Genomic DNA, 21,276 nt, shown 5'->3' with positions numbered 1-21,276 from the left:
ACTTTCTAAGCTCCTGTAGCACCACAGATGCAACTGCCAGATGCCTTAACACGCTTGCTGTTATCCTGTCTCTTCATCTCGTAAGTGTTCCTATGTCTGTATGTTCCTTTCCTCACAGATTCTGTGAAGAACATTATCATTGAAGTTAAGTGAAGTTAACATCTTCTGGATTGTTAGGCCGCGTCATGTTTCTTCTAAAATGCTCGACGTTTCGACGCCTCTGCTGGGATCTTCCTCAGGATCTTTTGGTGTCCACTACTGCTAGAACACACTTATCTTACCAGTCCACCTAATTTTCAACAACCTTTTGATACCCCACCTCACAGCTGTTTCAGTTCTATTCTCTTCCGATTTCCCCACAGTTCATGATTCACTACCATACAACGCTACCATCGGAAATTATTTTCTCAGACGAATGACGATTTTAGACGCTAGGAGAACAGGAATGGCTACCTTGCCTGTGCTAAACTGTTTTTTATGTCCTCCTTTCTTCGTTCGTCAAGTGATATTTTGATTCCGAGGTACCACATTCCTTAACGTAGTCTGTTTCGTTTATTGCTAATCTCATTTCATTTCAACTACTCCTCGATACTTTTGTCTTCCTTCGATTTACTATCAATCCACAGTCTACACTCGTTACATTCTTCCATACATTCAGCACATCAAGTATTCTTTTATACTGTCACTGAGGATAGCAATGACATATCCTTTCACTATGAATTTTAACCCCATTCTTCAATCTTTCTTTTATTTCCATCTTTGCGTCTGAGATGCGTCCAGCTTTAACCGGGACTCCGAAGATAAACTTTTAAATGTTTTTCAGAAACACTTCCTGAATATTTTGGCGTCGGTAACCAACGGTCCCCGTCGGTGCATTAGAGAGTTATTGTATTTCGTTTGGTTTCTTGCTCCAGTTAGCTTTTTATCTACATTGCACAGAGAGTAGTGGACAACAGTGCAACTGTCGATGGTATGCCATGTGTGTGTGGTTCGAAAACAAACGTCTTCCATTCTCTCACTTGTGAGATTTTGACCGTAACACACGTGGGCCTGGTTGCTAGGACTTTCGCAGACGCGGAAGTAGTACTCCAAACTCTTGAAATTCTTGAGAGTGTGAGACAGTCGATGGTGCGTTGCTATACACTCTGTCTTGATCACGGTGGTCGAAATTTTTAACGATACCTGTAAGAGAACAATTTTGCATTTGTTGTGGTGTGTACTGTGCACTGATTGAACAGACTGACGAACTGCGATAAGGGTGTAAATATTTCGTGTGAGGGTTGTTACATAACTTCATCTTGTGTTTTGAACATTAGGGTAATTGTGTATTACAGCTATTTCTATAGTTGTGAAGGTATTTACACAAAAACAATAGTAACTTTGTGGTAGCAAACCAGATAAACCATAATTTTATTATTACTCAGTAACTAGCCGCCGGAGATCGTGGGCCCCTTGTCCCAGAGTACTCAGAAGGTATTTCCGAACCACCCACGAAAGTTCATCGGTGGAATTCTGGTTCACCCCGTGAAACGTGTGCGCCAGCTATCTGGCAGACTCATTTCGTTTTGTATTAGTTTTCTCTGCCCAGACTATCTAAGAATGCAGTAATGTGGAATAATGAAAGAAATAATTGTAAGGAGAAGTAGGTGGCCACTTTTGGTAATTACAGAGGTTTCTTGCATTGGCAATGAGTAGTATGCTAATGTGCTTTTTTACCCTCATTTCCCCGTTAAAAGCCATTACGTGATCTTGAAGGTTATACATGACATAAAAAAAACCCTTAAACCCTAGTGACATCAGATGAGATCAAAGTCCTTGAACACATATCATCAAGGTGATGGATGGTGGGAAATTTAAAAATTAAACCCGTAAGGTGATGGAATATTTAAAAAAATCTGGATGGAGAGAATTTATAAAATTAAAGATGGAGTAAAACAGAGCACATATTTTCTGTGTTATATCCACTTGTACCACACTATTTCCACAAGTTTCCCCAGGTGACCTTTTCATAAGTATTAGTTTATTTATAGGGAATTAGATAACCACACACACACCACACACATGCGCGCAAATATTTTTGTCACATGCTGTAAAGTTCAACTCCCACTGCATAATGTTTGCGTTTAGATTTCACCTCCCATCTCCTTCATCAGTGAATTTCCTCTCTCTCTCTCTCTCTCTCTCTCTCTCTTTGCTTTTTTGTACCTCACTAATGTTTACGCCAAACCACTGCACTGCCACAACAACAGTATACAGGGTGTTACAAAAAGGTACGGCCAAACTTTAGGGAAACATTCCTCACACACAAATAAAGAAAAGATGTTATGTGGACATGCGTCAAGAAAAGCTTAATATCAATGTTAGAGCTCATTTTAGTTTCGTCAGCATGTACTGTACTTCTTTGATTCACCGCCAGTTGGCCCAATTGAAGGAAGGTAATGTTGACTTCGGTGCTTGTGTTGACATGCGACTCATCGCTCTACAGTACTAGCATCAAGCACATCAGTACGGAGCATCAACAGGTTAGTGTTCATCACGAACGTGGTTTTGCAGTCAGTGCAATGTTTACAAATGCGGAGTTGGCAGATTCCCATTTGATGTATGGATTAGCTCGGGGCAATAAGCGTGGCGCGGTACGTTTGTATCGAGACAGATTTCCAGAACGAAGGTGTCCCGACAGGAAGACGTTCGAAGCAATTGATCTGCGTCTTAGGGAGCATGGAACATTCCAGCCTATGACTCGCGACTGGGGAAGACCTAGAACGACGAGGACACCTGCAATGGACGAGGCAATTCTTCGTGCAGTTGACGATAATCCTAATGTCAGCGTCAGAGAAGTTGCTGCTGTACAATGTAACGTTGTCCACGTCACTGTATGGAGAGTGTTACGGGAGAACCAGTTGTTTCCGTACCATGTACAGCGTGTGCAGGCACTATCAGCAGCTGATTGGCCTTCACGGGTACACTTCTGCGAATGGTTCATCCAACAATGTGTCAATCCACATTTCAGTGCAAATGTTCTCTTTAGGGATGAGGCTTCATTCCACGTGATCAAATTGTAAATTTTCACTATCAGCATGTGTGGGCTGACGAGAATCCGCACACAGTTGTGCAATCACGTCACCAACACAGATTTTCTGTGAACGTTTGTGCAGGCATTGTTGGTGATGTCTTGATTGGGCCCCATGTTCTTCCACCTACGCTCAATGGAGCACGTTATCATGATTTCATACGGGATACTCTACCTGTGCTACTAGAACATGTGCCTTTACTAGTACGAAACAACATGTGGTTCATGCACGATGGAGCTCCTGCACATTTCAGTCGAAGTGTTCGTACCCTTCTCAACAACAGGTTCGGAGACCGATGGATTGGTGGAGGCGGACCAATTCCATGGCCTCCACGCTCTCCTGACCTCAACCCTCTTGACTTTCATTTATGGGGGCATTTGAAAGCTCTTGTCTACGCAATCCCGGTACCAAATGTAGAGACTCTTCGTGCTCGTATTGTGGACGGCTGTGATACAATGCGCCATTCTCCAGGACTGCATCACCGCATCAGGGACTCCATGCGACGGAGGGTGGATGCATGTATCCTCGCTAAAGGAGGACATTTTGAACATTTCCTGTAACAAAATGTTTGAAGTCACGCTGGTGCGTTCTGTTGCTGTGTGTTTCCATTCCATGATTAATGTGATGTGAAGAGAAGTAATAAAATGAGCTCTAACATCGAAAGTAAGCGTTGGCGGACACATGTCCACATAACATATTTTCTTTCTTTCTATGTGAGGAATGTTTCCTGAATGTTTGGCCGTACCTTTTTGTAACACCTTTATAAGTTTTTTTTTGCTTATATCAAGTAAAATCATCAGTACATTTAATCTGTGTAATGGGAAAGGAGAGAAACGCAAATAATAAATTGTACAATGTTTCTAATCTGTAGGGAGCTGGTTGGGGAGTGGAAAGGGGCTGCGATGAAAAATAAAATATCTGTAAACGATGGTTTATTAAAACAATTAAAAACATTAAAAAAAAGATAACACTAACAAGGGGATCACAATCACAAGTAAATATTAAGGAGTTAAACCAGTAACAAATACGAGGCGTAAATAAGAAGTGTATCACACAAAAAAACTTATATTTTGGATTATTACAAACAAAGAATTACAAATAAAAGTGCTGTTAAATAGTTAATCGGCTTGTAGCTTTGTCCATAGGCAGGTAAAGAAAACCAAATAAGAAACTTAGCAAGTACAAAACTACCTTAAGCTGCAATGAACGATGTTCGGAAAGCCAACAAAAAATTCTTACTAGTCGCTATAGTTAACTATATAAATATAAAATTATTCCGAACTACTGCATCAGTGGCTTCCAGCCCAACGGTAAAGATGCATTACAATAAAACATGCAAATACAAGGAAAAATTACAGATTAAAAACGAAAAATCTCGAATCACTGAATCTGACTTGACAGGTTCATGAAAGAACATGTAGCCAAACAGACTTACTAACCACGTCAAAGGCAACGCCAAATTTAAAGGGGACTAAAAATTTTACAAACACTGAGCTCCAATAGTATTCAAGTGAGTCAGTCCGTGTACAGGTTAAATGAAGTAACAGCAGGTGAAAACAGAAACAATTTTACAGTCAGTGAGGGCGCTTTAAGTTCTGCATGAAATTCGCTTAATCTCTAAGAAATCCTTTAGTAACTATAGTGAGATCCACAGCACAGTGACCAAGCAAACAATAAGTGGAGTTTATACTACAGAGTGCTTATGAGAGGTGTCCATTTATTTAAACTTTTTAAGGAAAAGGAACTTTTTACATAATCAATACTATTTTGACAGTTGACAAATGGAAGTGAGGTAGGCTCTTTAAGGCAGTGCAGCAAGAACAATTACAGATTGAGAACGTAAATACTACAACTAAAATTACAGTCAGTACCATGTGTTAAGATTTACGAGGAATTTTAACAGTGTTTTAGAAGAAATGCATGACATGAACCGATTTGAAGGCCGGCGGTCAGCTATGCAGGCTTTACAGTTGGTAGACGTGCCACAGAATTCTCCCGGAAATTTGATGAAAACACAAGAAGTCCGTAAATAACTACACAATAAGTTCTTACTGCCCAATGGCCAAGCACAGTAGTAGGCTACGTTTGTGCTACAGGACGCCCTTAAGCGAAACCAGCGCTTAACTTCAGGGCTGTAAGCAGTGGCAGTAGCTCTTCAGATCGATGGAGACCTGAGGCCCAGATATCAAGATGAAATAAACAACAGACAAACAATTAATAGACAGAAGGCTAATTCACGAAAATAACGAACGACAAGCAACACTGATCTAATCAGCTGGCCAGCTGCCTTACAAAACCTGATCACTATTGACGAACGTATTAGCAATTCTGTTTGACGTCTGTCAGAGTATTAAATGACGCGTACAATGAGGTGTCTGTTAACAGAGCTTTACTAAATGGATATAGCTGCTACATACACACAGAATTTAAACCGTATGAGATTCAGAGCCAAGGCATACAGTAAATTGAATAATCACTTGTGCACCAGCAAAACCAATAGAACCAACATTTTCGTAAACATTTTTATAAAATGCAAGAGACTGTATAACATTTGAAGCAAGGGAGGATAGGTAATCTTAACAGCTGGTACCTAGCACACTATTAAAAAAACAGTAAACATTTTAAAACACTGGCAACGTGAGACAAAGATAACTGCAGGCAATCTACCAAAAGAGATAACAAAGTATTCTCTACACACCACAAAGCAGCCACGATTCTCAATAAATAAATTTTACACATTTAATGCATGTTCGCCACAAGCTGCTAGTATACGCTTTCTTATCAAAAAGAAATGGATGGCTTTGCCCACAACAGAAGACGGGAAGAAGGAGCATGAGGACGCAGGATGGATGAAATTAAGGCCAGTAATCAAACACGTCACAGTAGTGCGCAATATTAGTAGGCTACATCTTCCCAAACAGACTCGCTTCCATTAAAGGTCAGGTAGAACAAATTCAGCTCAAAACCCTTTGTGATAGCGCCAGAAACTTTTCACAGCTGAGGCCACCGAATTCCAGCAATGTTTGGGCAACGTGGAGCACTCACACGTCCTCCATCAGAGTGGACGAACTGCCCTGCTGCGAGCCAGTCACTTCATTTGCCGCAAGCCAAGCACGGGAATACATCCCGTCAGCGACCGCTCAGGAGCATCGCTTGCGGCCCAGCATCCTCTCGTGGTCGAGCAACGGCCAGAGGGAAGCTAAGGCGGGTAGAATCCATACCAGCAAAGATATCAGGTGAACACGGCACAGTTTTTTACATTCAATTTTTTTTACAATTTTCACACATTTCTTACGTTTTGCATATTCTTTCACACCGTACAAGTGCTCTGGTATTCTTACAACCAGTTTGTTATACTGAAAATAAATTACTTTCTTTACGTAAAATGTTATTACATACGATGTTTTTCGCTATCCGGATAATTACAGTGGGTTACAAAATTTCTATAGAAAATAATACATCAAGATAATGAGAACGTGAGTAACGAGTGAGTGAACTCACACATCAGTTTCAAAAGCCGTTACGGATATCATATTACAGTCCATAATTTATATTTTCCAATTTTGTACTGGCATTCCTCGGGTACTTCCACTGAATTCACGTCACTTACAAAGACGGCAGTGACCCCAAATTAGAATCTACAACTACAGTATCAACCAACAATTTACATTATCAGGAATCTGCGTTAATTACATTTTTACTTTTGCATTTTTACAGGTATTTGCAATAAAATATATGTTACTTTCCATGCTGTAGAGAGTCCATGGCTCTGTATTCACTCTGTCATTAAGTACCGAACTTTTATCGGATTGTGCAGATAAAGCAAGTTAACGTTGTTTAATAGTAGAAACAACTTACTGATTATACCGGATCATCTACTGTGCAGTCGCTTGTGCTTCCAATTTCAGCACACAATGTCTGTACTTGTCATTGGTTCATCTATTAATAGATGATTGTCTTATACCTTCTGCTCTGCGCATTACACACACAGACTCAGTCTCAAGAGCACACAGTCTTCCTCGGAAGCCTAAAATGTTGTGAATCGTTCACCATTAAGAACCTCTTTAATTAAATCAACCTCTTTTCTATTCACCCGCAGACTACTGTATCTCTTATTTGAATGGTTTCTCGAAGTTTCGAAACTTGTATGCATATCACTCCTCACATCGTCATAGATATTAGGATAGTAATGTGACAGATTAAGCTATCGGTTTCTTTGTAGTATAACGTTAGATGATCTGGCGGAAACTTGTTTAATTTATAACCGTAATAGGTGTCCAAAAGAAGCGTTTTCGAAATGTCCAGAATGGCCATTCCAAATGAAATGGGTCTGTCAAAGACTACGTCAAGCTTGTCCACTTGAATGGCGAGTAAATTTTCGTTGAGATTAAAGCCCCTTAAAGATTTCGGTTGGCATCTGATCCAGCTGCCCGAAATCTACCTTCCCAAGATGTTTCAAGTCTTATGTGCCGTATGTCGCTGACATTTTTTTAATGGTATTCCAAACCCAACATTACTTTAAATATCCTGTATTGACGGTTGGAGAGTGATCAATCAAATCAGTGTAAATAAAGGTTCTGATGTAAAGTGTTTTATTGTCTAGATCTCGTGTAAGTACACTCGATTACTGGTTTCTACAGGACTAAGCAGCCCTCTTCAGATCCACAGAGTGCAGGTTATTAAATCATGAGACCCAGTGTTGGAATCGTCTGGTAGGTTTAAAGTAGTGACGTTGGAACTTAAGTTAGTGTCAGTTTATTTTGCGTTAGGTCATGTGCAGAGTGACTGAAGACCTGGGATAATAAATTTTTAAACATGGCTGCATGGTCAGCGACCGTTTGCAAATTAAAATTGAAGCAATAACAGCTCTCGGTCGCAAAAATATTACGAAGGAGAGTGAGCTAGCTGGAGTTTTGACCGGATAGTTTCCAGACTCTCAGGCACCTAACGTATATATGCCACTGGTTAATAGCCGAGGGGCTGAAACAGGTCATGGGTTTTACAATAAAAAGAAAAGTAGCTTGTGATGGAATTTTATTAGAAAGCAAAAACTGTCTGTGATGACAGTAAATTTACGGTTTTTTTAACTGGCACAATATCCGGAAAGCAGTCTACGAATGCTTCATAAATTGTAGAAACAGTACGGGCAACAGAGCAGTCTGTATTCGCGTAAACAAGCTGCAATTGTGACTAGTTCGGACGTCGGTAAAGAAAGAGAGTTTCCTCAAAATGTAACATGACTTCGATGACCTTAATCGCGTGGAAAGTGGAAGACTTCGTTAATAAAACTTGTGCAGCCCCGAAAAGTCTAGAACTTTGCAAGCAAGGAAATAATTAAAAATTTTATAAGTTATGGCCGCTAGCGATAGAAATTATATCAGAAAAAGGAATGTTTTATATGCTTCGCCTTTGAGCGAGAGTTGGTGGTTCAACCGAAGAACTATTTCGCCTTTGCTGACACATGATGTAAAAAAGACTTAGATGTATTCACTAGTTATTCGACGAAAGTGATGGCGCTAACATTGACTTCATAACTGAAGGATATCCCCATTAATCAACAGCCCTTCTTGCAACGTAACTGCCGTGAATTCCATGAAGGAAAAAGACTTTTATTAACCAGTAATGGATGCAACAGTTGGTCGCAGCGCCCTCCGTTCCAACCCCCCTGCCCTCTCGACTCTCTCCTCACATCCTCATACTCAAAGCCCTACCAGATCACATCACATCACATCACATTTTCCTTCTTTAAGTTCACTCGAAGAATGCAGAAGTGTTCCCATAACGACAGCTGGAGAAATGGGACAGATTTACCTCCATAATAGCTATACATTAGGACTAGTGAAGTTTACTACTGCCCAAAGACGTATTTAATTATTAAAATAAAAATTTATAAAGTCTATTTTTATAAAACTAATGCATATATTTCAAAACATTAAATACAATGTTGTAAATTTTTTTGCTTTTTAACAGAGTAATATTGACTGTGTAAATGACCACAGATGTAATTTAAACAGCTGAATAACTAAAAACAGTCCAAATCTATAGGACGTAAAAATCGGTTAAAACTCATGGTTAAACACTGCTGCAGTAATCAGTTTATTACACAACCGTCTCCAGGTGTATTATGGAACCAAAATCTGGTGAGTGTCAAGACAAAGTCGTTACTAACCATCATGGTACAAACTACAATCTCCACGTGACTATTAATCAGGATCACATTCAGCGTCCAGTGAGAATACTGCTTGCACACCAAGTCACTTTAATGTAACCACCGCCTATGCTCGAGGTCATGTGCAATAACCAGTCACAGTTGGCAGCACTATCAGCAGAGAGTGTCGGGGTAAGGCGGATAAGAGTGTAATGCGGAAACGGAGCGATTTATGTGATGTCCAGAAGGGAATGATCATTCGCGTCGAGCCAAGGCTGGATGTATTTCCGAAACGGATAAGTTTGTAAAGAGTTGACGTGATACCGTGGCTTAAGTTTACCGTGCATGGAAAAATGGCGCTGACCTAAACCACCGTCAAGGCAGTAGTGGTACACCACGCACCATAGATGACAGGGGTCAGCGACTGTTGCTGAGATGTGTGCAGGCGAAAAGACGTACAACCGTTGAGCCACTGACAGACCATATGGACCAGGGGCTACCAGTAGTGTCACCTCAACGATCGTTCGGCGAACGTTGCTGCGTATGGGCCACCGCAACAGGCATATGGTTCATGCAGCCATGCTTGCTGCTGTACATCGGCGACGAAGGCTGGAATTACCAAGTCAGTACAGCAGATGAACGTCCACTGAGTGGCGATAAGTGGCCTATTCCGATGAATTCTGTTTTATGCTGCATTGGTCAGACGACCATTGGCGTGTACGAGGTGAAACGTCTGAAAGCAAACAACCTGCAACAATCATCCGAAGGGGCCAGAATAGAGGAGGCAGCGTTATGTTCTAGGAAATGTTTCGTGGCATTCCCTTTGTGGTCCCTTGAGTTTAGAAAGCGCAGTTGCTTAAAGGAAGTACGCCCCTATCCTCGACATGTCTCCACCAGCCTTATAGCGATGCAACATCTCATGCAACTCACAGAGCAAGTGCGTCGTTCGAAGAGCCCGTAGATGACTTTACCGTACTCTACTGGCCACAAAACTCCCCGATTTGAAGCAAAATCGAGAGTCTGCGGGATTGTCCCAATCGGGATGTTAGTGCTATGGATCATCAGCCGAGATACCCAGTGTAGCTGGCCACACCACTGGAGTCGGCGTGGCTCCACGACACTGCCGGTACATTCCAAAACTTCACTGACTCTCTTCTTACAAGCTTCTCAGCGGCCCCCGCGGCAATACGTGGATATTCCGGCATTTGAAAGATGGTCACAATGTGACAGGGCAATGAATAATAACCTGATTAATATAGCTGTGTGCAACCATGAATTTACAATAAAAATAGTTGTGGATATAATAATAAATGGGTGGTCTGTGTCGAGCTGAACTGTGATATTTCTTTGGCGGAGATTTGCCTATGTCTGAGCTCGTCCTCTACATGCTATTTACTATTTACAAGACAGAACACCAACTGAAGTTATAGTCACATCTGGAAGGCAGGTATAAATTATTTCAAAATAATATTTAAACGTATTTTCGTATTCGTAAGTATTTTTAAGGACTTCTGGCTGCATTTTTGAACTTACTGGTTACAAAAATATAATTTTCATCACAAAATTCTCGTGTATTATCTACCAATAATTAGGAAACCTAATTCATTTGAAGTTTTGCCTGTTTGTAACTGAAGGAGCAGTCATCATAATTACAGAGAGAGCGACCGCCCGAGCCCCCACCCACATCCTAGGGGTCACTTTTCGTTACCGTAATACCTCCAGAGTGAGAATCACTACTTTAGACGAAAGCAGAAAGTTGCACTGTGGTTACAACATGAAAACTAGTAGCTTGTGATACATATGCATAGATCGGCAAGGTTTCCAATATTGGTGGTATTATGTGCCAAAACACCATTACCTTCAATAATTAGATTCGACCAAATTCGGTAAAGAGTAAAATTTGCTCAATGAACTCGGAGAGTCTTTGATGTTGTTCGCGGATAAAGTTGTTCACAAGAAAGTAGAAATGAGAGAAACCGGCCAGTTAAAACTGATAACGATTTTTTAGTTCTGAATAACCGGTATTTTTCAGTATTAGTTTGGTGTCGGGTGTGACACGTGTTTTACTTTTTACAAATAACCGGGTAAAAAAGCCGAAATGGCTATCAGCCATAGCACAGCGGAAAAATTTATCGTCTTTAAATAAACCTTTCTTAAAGAAAGAGAAAATTGTTTTAGTAAGGCTTATATTGACTTGAAATATTGAGTTATTATAGAAAATGGGGAAAGCTATCAGCGCTATTTTAATAACAACGCTGACAGTCGTCAGACATCAGTTGTATTGCAGAATAGCACCATCCCTAATGACGAAGTATTTTACAAAGTGTGGTATCAATGAAGTACAATGCTCTATTTGCTTTAAATGACTAAAAACTGCCGGCCGGAGTGGCCGAACGGTTCTAAGCGCTACAGTCTGGAACCGCGCGACCGCTACGGTCGCAGGTTCGAATCCTGCCTCGGGCTTGGATGTGTGTGAGTCCTTAGGTTAGTTAGGTTTAAGTAGTTCTAAGTTCTAGGGGACTGATGACCTCAGCAGTTAAGTCCCATAGTGCTCAGAGCCATTTTGATTAAAAACTAGAGAAGCAACAACAAACTTGTGATATTATATGAAGAGAGCCCTTAAAAATTAAACATTAATTTATAGTGTACAATTAAACAGAAAGCAACTAATCTGATTCCCATGTCTACATAACATGGCTTTATCTGCTTGTAGGCCTTGGAAACGGAAAAATTAACACGAGAAATACAGTCCTTTAAACTCAGTTTTCACTCTTTAGCAGTGACTAATCGTAATGTCCAAATAGTAGTACGATCTCCGACGACACTAAAGTAGAATCGACAGGAGAATAGTTGTGATTTTTTGCAGTTGTTAACCAATTACCACTCCTTGAGAAAAGCAGTGAATGGTGCACGGACTAAGTCTTCTTTTATTTGCCTACTTAATTTAATATTTTGATTCTGTGTATCTTGAAACCAAGGTAGTCCCAATTTTTCAGTCTTTGATCTATTCCTACGTTTATCATAGGAAATAACAGGAATACAAAACAGAAAATAAGCTATTTCAGAAACCCTTTATTTTGCGCGGTTTTAAATTTTCGGCCAAAGTGGTGTTGAAAAAAGCTGATATAGCTGAACACCGGTCGTTTGAACGATAACTACCATCCCTATAAGAAAGTGATAATATAAGAAATAGTAGAGATATACGGGGGAAAACTGTAGACGATCTACAGTCAGTTGCAGAGACTTACTGCTGTGTTCCAAGAAACAGTTAAAAAGACGGAAATTACATTTCTTAGAGGATATAGTTCGATATAAATTACTGGAATGGGCAACGAACGTTAAATATCTAATAGTATCCGCCTGGAACCAATTATTACAAGTTTTAAGAAAAGCTACTGCCTGGTTCAAAAATGGTTCAAATGGCTGTGAGCAATATGGGACTTAACTGCTGAGGTCATCAGTCCCTTAGAACTTAGAACTACTTAAACCTAACTAACCTAAAGAAATCACACACACCCATGCCCGAGGCAGGATTTGAACCTGCGACCGTAGCGGCCGCGCGGTTCCAGACTGTAGCGCCTAGAACCGCTCGGCCATTCAGGCCGTACTGCCTGGTTCAAATTAATCTGAAGAAGCCTACTGAAATTTCTCTTATCAGCGACGGGTGTAGCCTACCAAATCTTTCTTGTTCTGAATCTTGAGTATCGCCCTTCAGTCTGCGACCTATATCACAATCAAGAAAGATAATACGTTGCATAGAAGTAGAGTACACATAATACGTGTTTGTTTGTTGATCTATGGAGCGTCACTGGGATCCTCATCCAACTTTAGTTGGAGGCGCTCAGCATTGGGAACTAGTTCACTGCCAAAACGACGACAGAATTCGTTACAAGAAAAGTATCGTAATGTAATACTTCTTCCCTCACACATCTTGCAAAAAAACAATGATGGTAAAGCTACGTAAATTACAGTTTATTGGAACGTTGACTTGTAGTCGTAGTACCCACTTATCATAGGCACTCGACTGCAGTGATAAACATGAAAAAAGAATTCTTAGCTACCCACTGTGAGGCGGAATTAGGTGTAAAAGAGCTGTAGAGCTAATGAGACACTAATGACGTCAGAACTAAATCAGGCCATAGAAAAACCTGTCTCCTGAGCCTAAGTTCTGCACAGTCAGCAAGATAAATTCTGTAATTCTTGCGGCCCATTCTCAGTTCACCACGACTGCCTTCTTAAGAAGTTATGCCATAAAAGTAATTGAAAAATTTCGTCTTTGCAGCAGCGCTTTGCATCGAACTACATTCTTCCTACCATTTACCAAGAAAAAAATGGCCTTCATTGGTGTCATTGGTTACAGTTCTGTGAGAGCCGAATTTCTCTGTTGGCGCTCATTCTTTTGCTTACCAGTTGTACACTCGTTGTTTCAGTAACAGAGGACAAATATCACAAAGTCGCGTTTCCACCTAAACTGTTGAGGGATCTGATTAAATGGCCGATCTTAAAAATCTCGTACATCCAATAGCCTGTTTGAACAATGTCGAACAACATAGAATGTGCATTTTTGGAATTATTAGTAGAGAACGCCTAACTAATTACGTGGTCCACCTTAACAGATGAAAATTTACACTTCCATGGGAGAAGATGAGTGCAAAAACTGTGTTTGAATTCATACAAATTAGTGCACTGAAGACGAAAATACGCTCTTGGTCATCGCATTGAAGCTGGTGAATTAAGCATATTGCTGCTGTAGAAAGCTCTGCGTCTTTGAAAGCCTGGATAAGAGGTCTTTTCCCGTTTGCGAGGCCTCATTTCCGAGCATTCATCCTGTTTCTACTTATCTTTCCCCTCCATCAGAAACATTTCGCCGCTAATGTGTACCGTAAAAGACCACGCACACACACAGGAGCTCTTGCAAAGCTTTGTGAAAGATTGGTAGTCCGTCAAAGTTACATATTTAGCCGTAGGGGAGGTTTTGTAGCGTATGTTTGACGAGATATTCCTCGTGCATTTGGTTTGGAACCTAAATCTCGATGCCTTTCATCTAAGATTTGCATCAATGTGTTAATTAAAGAAAGGCGTTGGTGGTCCCGGACGATAATCTCATTTATATATGGAGGATACGTCATTCATTCCTCCTGAAGCTGGATTCCGACAGTTAAATAACTTGTCTGTCTTACAACTGAAGTTAACCTTTTGCCGCACAGGATCGCAATCATAGTCGCCACTGATTCAGTATTGTTTGCGATTTTTATATTCATCCTTGACAGCTATTATGACATCATTGTAGCTGTTAGTCAAGAGTTAATGCATGTGTCCTATTAACATTGGCATAACTGGAGCGCAGTGCATTCTTTCTGTTCATTCGTGCGTGGCAGGACTCTGACAAACTCATATCTAATCTAATCACCTCTTGCAAATGGCAGTTGACAAAATAGTACACTCAATTCCTTGAGGAGTATTTATTTGTCAATTATACACGTATGGATCTTTCTGTCGTGTCAGATTAATGTAAATTTCAGTTTTATGTGGAAAAGTACGGTAAACATTTTATGGGAAGATGCCGTTATAACAATTCTCTTTCCTCAACTGAAACGTACTTCACCGCATAACCTTATTCTCTGAATATAACAGTGTAATTAGTGTGAGATGGCATCTCTAAAACATTACAAAACGGCTACAGCATTGTGAGTGCCCGTCGTATAGTAATTCGGTTGAATTTAGCAACTTAACTTTGATTCGCAATGCTCAGAGTAGTATAAACTCTTGGTATGTACAAGTATAAATTTAGCTCACGTAATGCGATAGGGCATGTTATCTGGAGGAATTCTGGATTCCTACATGAGAGATACCTTCGATAGCTTTGGTAACTGGTGAGAGGAGTTGCAGCTTGCAATCAATATAGAGCCCGTCCAGTTTGCTGAAAGAGGTAACAGAGGTGGTATTTCCCATTGTTCTTGCAGACATGTCGTTGCCAACATCAGATTCATGACCGATTGTTGTTGTCGTGGTCTTCGGTCCTAAGATTGGTTTTGTGCAGCTCCACATGTTACTCTATTCTATACGAGCCTCTTCATCTTCGAATAACAATTGTAACCAACATTTTTCTGAATCTGCTTACTGTATTCATCTCGTGGTCTCCCTCTACAATTTTAACTCCCCACACTTCCCTCCCGTGCTAAATTGGTGATCCATTGATGACTCAGAACGTGTCCTATCAAATGGTCACAACTTTTTGTGGTGAGAAAATTGATGAATCTTACATTTATCTTGATTTGAATAGCCTATACAGCTGAGCGATTTTGTGGTTCTTTCCGGTTACCAACTTTGAATGCATTGCTCTGGAGATGTAAACGCTAAATCACACCAAAAATAACAGTAGTAACACAAACTTTTTAAAGGTATTTGATTCTGACTGTATTCGGCGCTCACAGAAGAACTATTTCTCCCTCTCTCTCTCTCTTTCAGAGTGCCAAAACATTTGGCAGTAATGCCTATGCGCTGGTAGTGTGCGGAGTCAAAGAAACCCTCTAAATTTATTAGCTGCAATGATAATAAAAAATCGCACAAAAACCTATTATAGTAATATTTCACGTAAGGTTTCATACTTTGGTGAAAGGGGGGGGGGGGGGGGGCTGCCACTTGCGATGTTTCAGCACTTCCCATTTTTTTACTTTAACTCTTGAGTGTTGCACATAGGACACTGTAAGAGTCAGTGCAAAGAAACGTATTCCATAGTTATCATGGAATAACATCGCAATGCAAAATAGCACCTATCATGTCAAAGGAAATTTAAATAATATAAAATTTCCTACCAACGTTCGAGATTTCACCTAACTGACGATTAGACATACTGTTAGTACAAAAAATACAGTAGATCAATGATTGTAATAAACAGTTTAGTGATAATATCAATCTTAAACAAATATGGCAAAATCGATTTACCATATTCCCTGTTAATAGCCCTCTTTTCCTGTGTATGTTGGCAAGTTCCGTCATCCACACCCAAGTCTTTGGTTCCCATCTCCGTGTCATCGGTGTTGTGGTAGCTGCTTGCTCGCCAAAACCATGAAATACAGTTAACGAAGGTTATCACTGGCAATCGTATCGGACCCACTTATGAGATCGGTAACACAGTTGAATGGAAAACTCCTTTGCCTGGTAACTCCCTTCTCCAAGCCCGACATTTCTTGAGCAATATTAGTTATACAATGTATACACTTGAAGCTTCTTGGCGGATTAATTTCATGTGCTGGACCGAGACTCGAACTCGCGACCTTTGTCTTTTGCAAGCAACAGTTCTACCAAATGAGCTACCTAAGCACGACACACGGCCAGTCCACACTGCTTTACTTCAACCAGTATCACGTCTCCTAGCTTCCTAATTTCACAGACTTTCAGGACTAGCATTAGTGGAAAAAAGGTTACTACAGACACACGGCTTAGCCATAGACTGTGGGATATTTGCAGAAAGAAATATTCGTGCTTCGGTAGCTCAGTTGGCGGACTGAAGAGTGAAATTTTCATTCTGAAAAGATATACACTTTGTTATTCACTAAACTTTTAATGAACTGAATCCCCTTAAGCACAAGGATAGAGTGAAAATAGCTACGAAAGAACTAATACGTTATCATTCTCATAAAACTGCCTATACACATGAAATCTCTCTCCAAAATATGCTCTACTTTAACCCTCCTCAACGGAAATGAGATAGCAAAATAGAAGTGTGACCGTGAAAGATTGTCGCATCACTGTTAACGAAATGTCTTACAATTCCTACTAGAAATCTTTCCTTCTTTTGTTTTACGTATGTTATAGGTGCAATGTGAAGTACAAAAATATTCGCTTCACCATCTGGTAAGCGGTCCTGTCTGCATTAGGAAACTAACCGTCACCAAAATTCTCCAACAAAGATACTCATTAAACTCAGCTCATAACTCACATATCATGTGATACAACGTTACAACTACCACGTTTATTCAAGTACAGCTACTGCAGTTGTCACTTCTTTTTTACTTGGACTATAACACAATATGAAATGGTTGCAACAAATTATATACAAAGTAATTTCAGTATTCTAAGAAATCTCATTCTGCCCCATTCTATTAGTACGTGTTTTACACAATATTTTTACAAGTATCTAACCTGTTAGTATAACTATGCTACCATAAATAATTTATGCAGAAAAAAATACAGCTGTCGGCATCACAACTTCCTTCCTCTACAATTTGTTTCACATCTACATTGTTTCTTGGATTGTCTGTGTGTCAGCAAATACACATTTTCCTATGGTTTTTGCGTTACTTTAAATGATACATGGTCCACACGCCATAATTTCTTCATTTTGGAGTCTATTTCCTTCGACGGTTCCTTGTTAACGAAAACCAGGTTCCCAATATCAAATACAATAAGTTTCAATATACTGTAGGGCCAACTCTTCCTTCTCCCTGCTGTTTCCTTCATACTGTTCTCCTTCTATTGGCCAGTTAGCTCTTGAATAATTCAAGTTACAACCTCTCCCTTTATATACACACACAAAAAAGTTTTTCATCACCTCGGTTCCGAGAGTTCCGGAACCTCTGCATAAAACTGGAATAGAGATCAACTTGAACATCATTTCCGCCCTTTTTATTGCTCATGAAAACTACAAACTGCATGTTCTGCCAAAATACAGCGACACCTTCAGAGGTGGTGGTCCAGATTTCTATACACACCGGTACTTCTAATACCCAGTGGCACGTCCTCTTGCATTGATGCATGCCTGTATTCGTCGTGGCATACTATACACAAGTTCATCAAGGCACTGTTGGTCCACATTGTCCCACTCCTCAACGGCGATTCGGCATGGATCCCTCTGAGTGGTTGGTGCGTCACTTCGTCCATAAACATTACTTTTCAACCCATCCCAGGAATGTTCGATAGGGTTCATGTCTAGAGAACATGCTGACCACTCTAGTCTAGCGATGTCGTTATCCTGAAGAAAGTCATTGACTGTGTGCGATGGGCGCGCGAGTTGTTGTCCATGAAGACAAATACCTCGCCATTATGCTGCCGATATGGCTGCAGTATTGGTCGGATAATGGCATTCACTTATCGTACAGCCGTTACGGCTTCTTCCATGACTACTGGCGGTGTACGTCGGCCCCACATAATGCCACCCCAAAACAGCAAGGTACTTCCACCTTGCTGCACTCGTTCGGCAGTATGTCCAAGGCGTTCAGCCTGGCCGGGTTGCCACTAAACATTTCTCCGATGATTTTCCCAATAATTGTTTCATATGGTCATTCCACTTAAGGTCGCTCAATATTTTACGGCAGAACTTTTTCCAGCAGTTTCTTATGAGAAGCTTAGCTATACAGTAGTGGATTTCTTTTCGCATGTATGCGCTATATGTTACATTTATTTACGTTCAGGGTCAATTATCAGAGCCTTCACCTTTTATTAATTCTGTGGAGGTCATTCTGCAAATCATTACTATCTTCTGACGTAGCTACTTAGTTACAGATAACCGCATCATCTGTGAGCAGCCTTAGAGAGCATCCTACGGTTGCTACTAGACCATATATATGTACTGCAAACAGTAACGGTCGCATCACACTTTCTTGGCGTACAACGGAAATTACGTTTACATCTGTCGATTTTGTTCCTTTAAGAGTGACATGTTGAGTTCAGTCTGCAAGGAAGTCTTAAATCCAGTCGTAAATCTGCTGCGATACTCGGTAAGTTTGGACTTTTTTCACTAAACGGCAGTGTGGGACGGTGTCAAATTCCTTCCTGAAGTCAAGGAACACGTCATCAACCTGAGCGCCATTGTCTACGGCACTGGGGATCTCGTGGAGTAACTGAGCGAGTGAAGTTTCGCAGGACCTCTGTTTGCGGAATCCATGTTGATTTTTATAGAGGAGATTTTGTTTCTCCAAGAATGTCATAATTCTTGAGCACAAAACTTGTTCCATAATTCTACAACATATTGACGTCAATTATATTGTTCTATAATTTGTGCGCATCTGTCCTACGACCCTTCTTAAAAGCGGGAATTACCTGCGATTTATTCCAGTTGCTAAGTACCTTTCGCTGCTCAAGCCACCTACGACAAATTACTGCCAGAAGGGAAGCAAGTTCTGCCGCACAATCTTTGTAGAGTCTTATAGACATCACATCTGGTCCTGACACCTTTCCACTATTACGATATTGTAGTTGTCTTTCTACTTCGCACTCGGCTATCTCAATATCTGCCATTTTGACATTCGTACGACGATTGAAAGGAGGGTCCATGTTACGATCTTCCACAGTTAAGCAATTTTGGAATACCAAATTCAGTGTTTTGGCCTTCTCTCTGTCTTCCGTTTTGGTGCCAGTCTTTTCACTGAGTGAATGAATAGATGATTTTGACCCAAGTACTGATTTTACATAGGACCAAAAACTCTTAGGGTTTATACTTAGATCGGCTGACAAAGGTTTACTTTCAAAGTCATTGAACGCTTCTCTCATTACTCTCCTTATGCTCATTTTCGCATCATTCAGCTTTTCTTTATCAGGTATGTTTTTAATTCTCTTGAATCTCTCGTGAAGTTCTCTTTGCTTACGTAGCAGTTTTCTAACACGGCTATTATACTATGGTGGGTCTTTCCAACCCCGTAAGACCTTACTCGAAACATATCTGTCTAGAGCATACTGTAAGATTCCCTTGAAATTTTTCCATCTCCTTTCCACATCTTCGTTCTCATCACTGAATACTTGATGCTGACTTCTCAGATACTCTGAACTTCGTATCCTGTCATACTTGGGTTTGTGTTGATTTGGGGGAAGAGACCAAACTGCTAGGTCATCGGTCTCATTGGATTAGGGAAGATTGGGAAAGAAGTCGGCCGTGCCTTTTCAAAAGAACCATCCTGGCATTTACCTGAAGCGATTTAGGGAAATCACGGAAAACCTAAATCATGATGGCCGGACGCGGGAGTGAACCGGCGTCCAGTATGCTAATCTCTGCGCTACCTGACTCGATCCTGTCAATCATGCTAAGCGAAAGTATCTTGCTACCTTAACATTGCTTGTCAGATTAATTGTCATAGATGCTATCACAGTCTTATGATATCTGAAACCTACCTCCACGTTAACTGGCTCGATAAGTTAAGATCTGTTCGTTCCCAGGAAGTCTAAGACGTTAGCCTTACGAGTTGGTTCTCTATCTGCTCAAAATAATTTTCGGAGAAGACATCCAGAACAATGTCACACGAAACCCAGCCTCTGGCATCAGTTTTGATAGCATGGCACTCCCAATTTATGCCTCGGAACTTGATCACCCCCCTATTACAACGGCACGATCAGGAAGATTACTAACAATATTCTCCAAGTTTTGTCTGAAGCGCTCTACCACTAGAAATCCTGACCCAGGGGATCTATAAAGGCATCTGATTATCATTTTTGACTGGTCTAGAGTTGGAGTTCAGGAAGGATGTTTACGGATCGTGAAGGAAGCGATGGCTGCGGGCAGGGGGGTGGGGAGCGGCCAAAGGAAGTTTGAGACACCAGTTGCCACTTGGTACAGCTCCTATTCAACCAAAAGGAACTTAACTTGATTAGGAGCACATTTCAAAAAATTGTCGGTCTGGGCACTTGTGCAACGGAGTTGAGTTTCACACACAGCTCCATCTGTTTTGTGCTATTTAAAGATACAGGGTACTTATAAATGGTGGAAAAATCTAAATTTTTTATAATTTGTTACATTCTATAGTCTTTCCTGATTACATTGATATACACATTATAGGGTTTCAAGTGAAAAATGACTTATACATACCAAATTTTAAAGTTACGGTAATGTATGCCGCCACGCCCCCTTTATTTCTGTTACAGAAACCAGTATTATTTCGAAAAAACTGTGAACTTTCTGTTTTCAGTGATTCTACTTATGATACATTGTATATGTTGGTAACAGTGCAGGTTTCTAGTGTCTGTAAATGTTATCTTTGCTAGTATTTACTTTTGTTCCGGAGAAGCCGTTTGTTCACGTATTACTGAATGTTTGTTGCCCAAGTGCTACATATATCTGTGGAAGTA

The sequence above is a fragment of the Schistocerca nitens genome, chromosome 8 (genome assembly GCF_023898315.1).
Source record: "Schistocerca nitens isolate TAMUIC-IGC-003100 chromosome 8, iqSchNite1.1, whole genome shotgun sequence".
Lineage (NCBI taxonomy): Eukaryota > Metazoa > Arthropoda > Insecta > Orthoptera > Acrididae > Schistocerca > Schistocerca nitens.
This window is presented reverse-complemented; position numbering follows the sequence as displayed.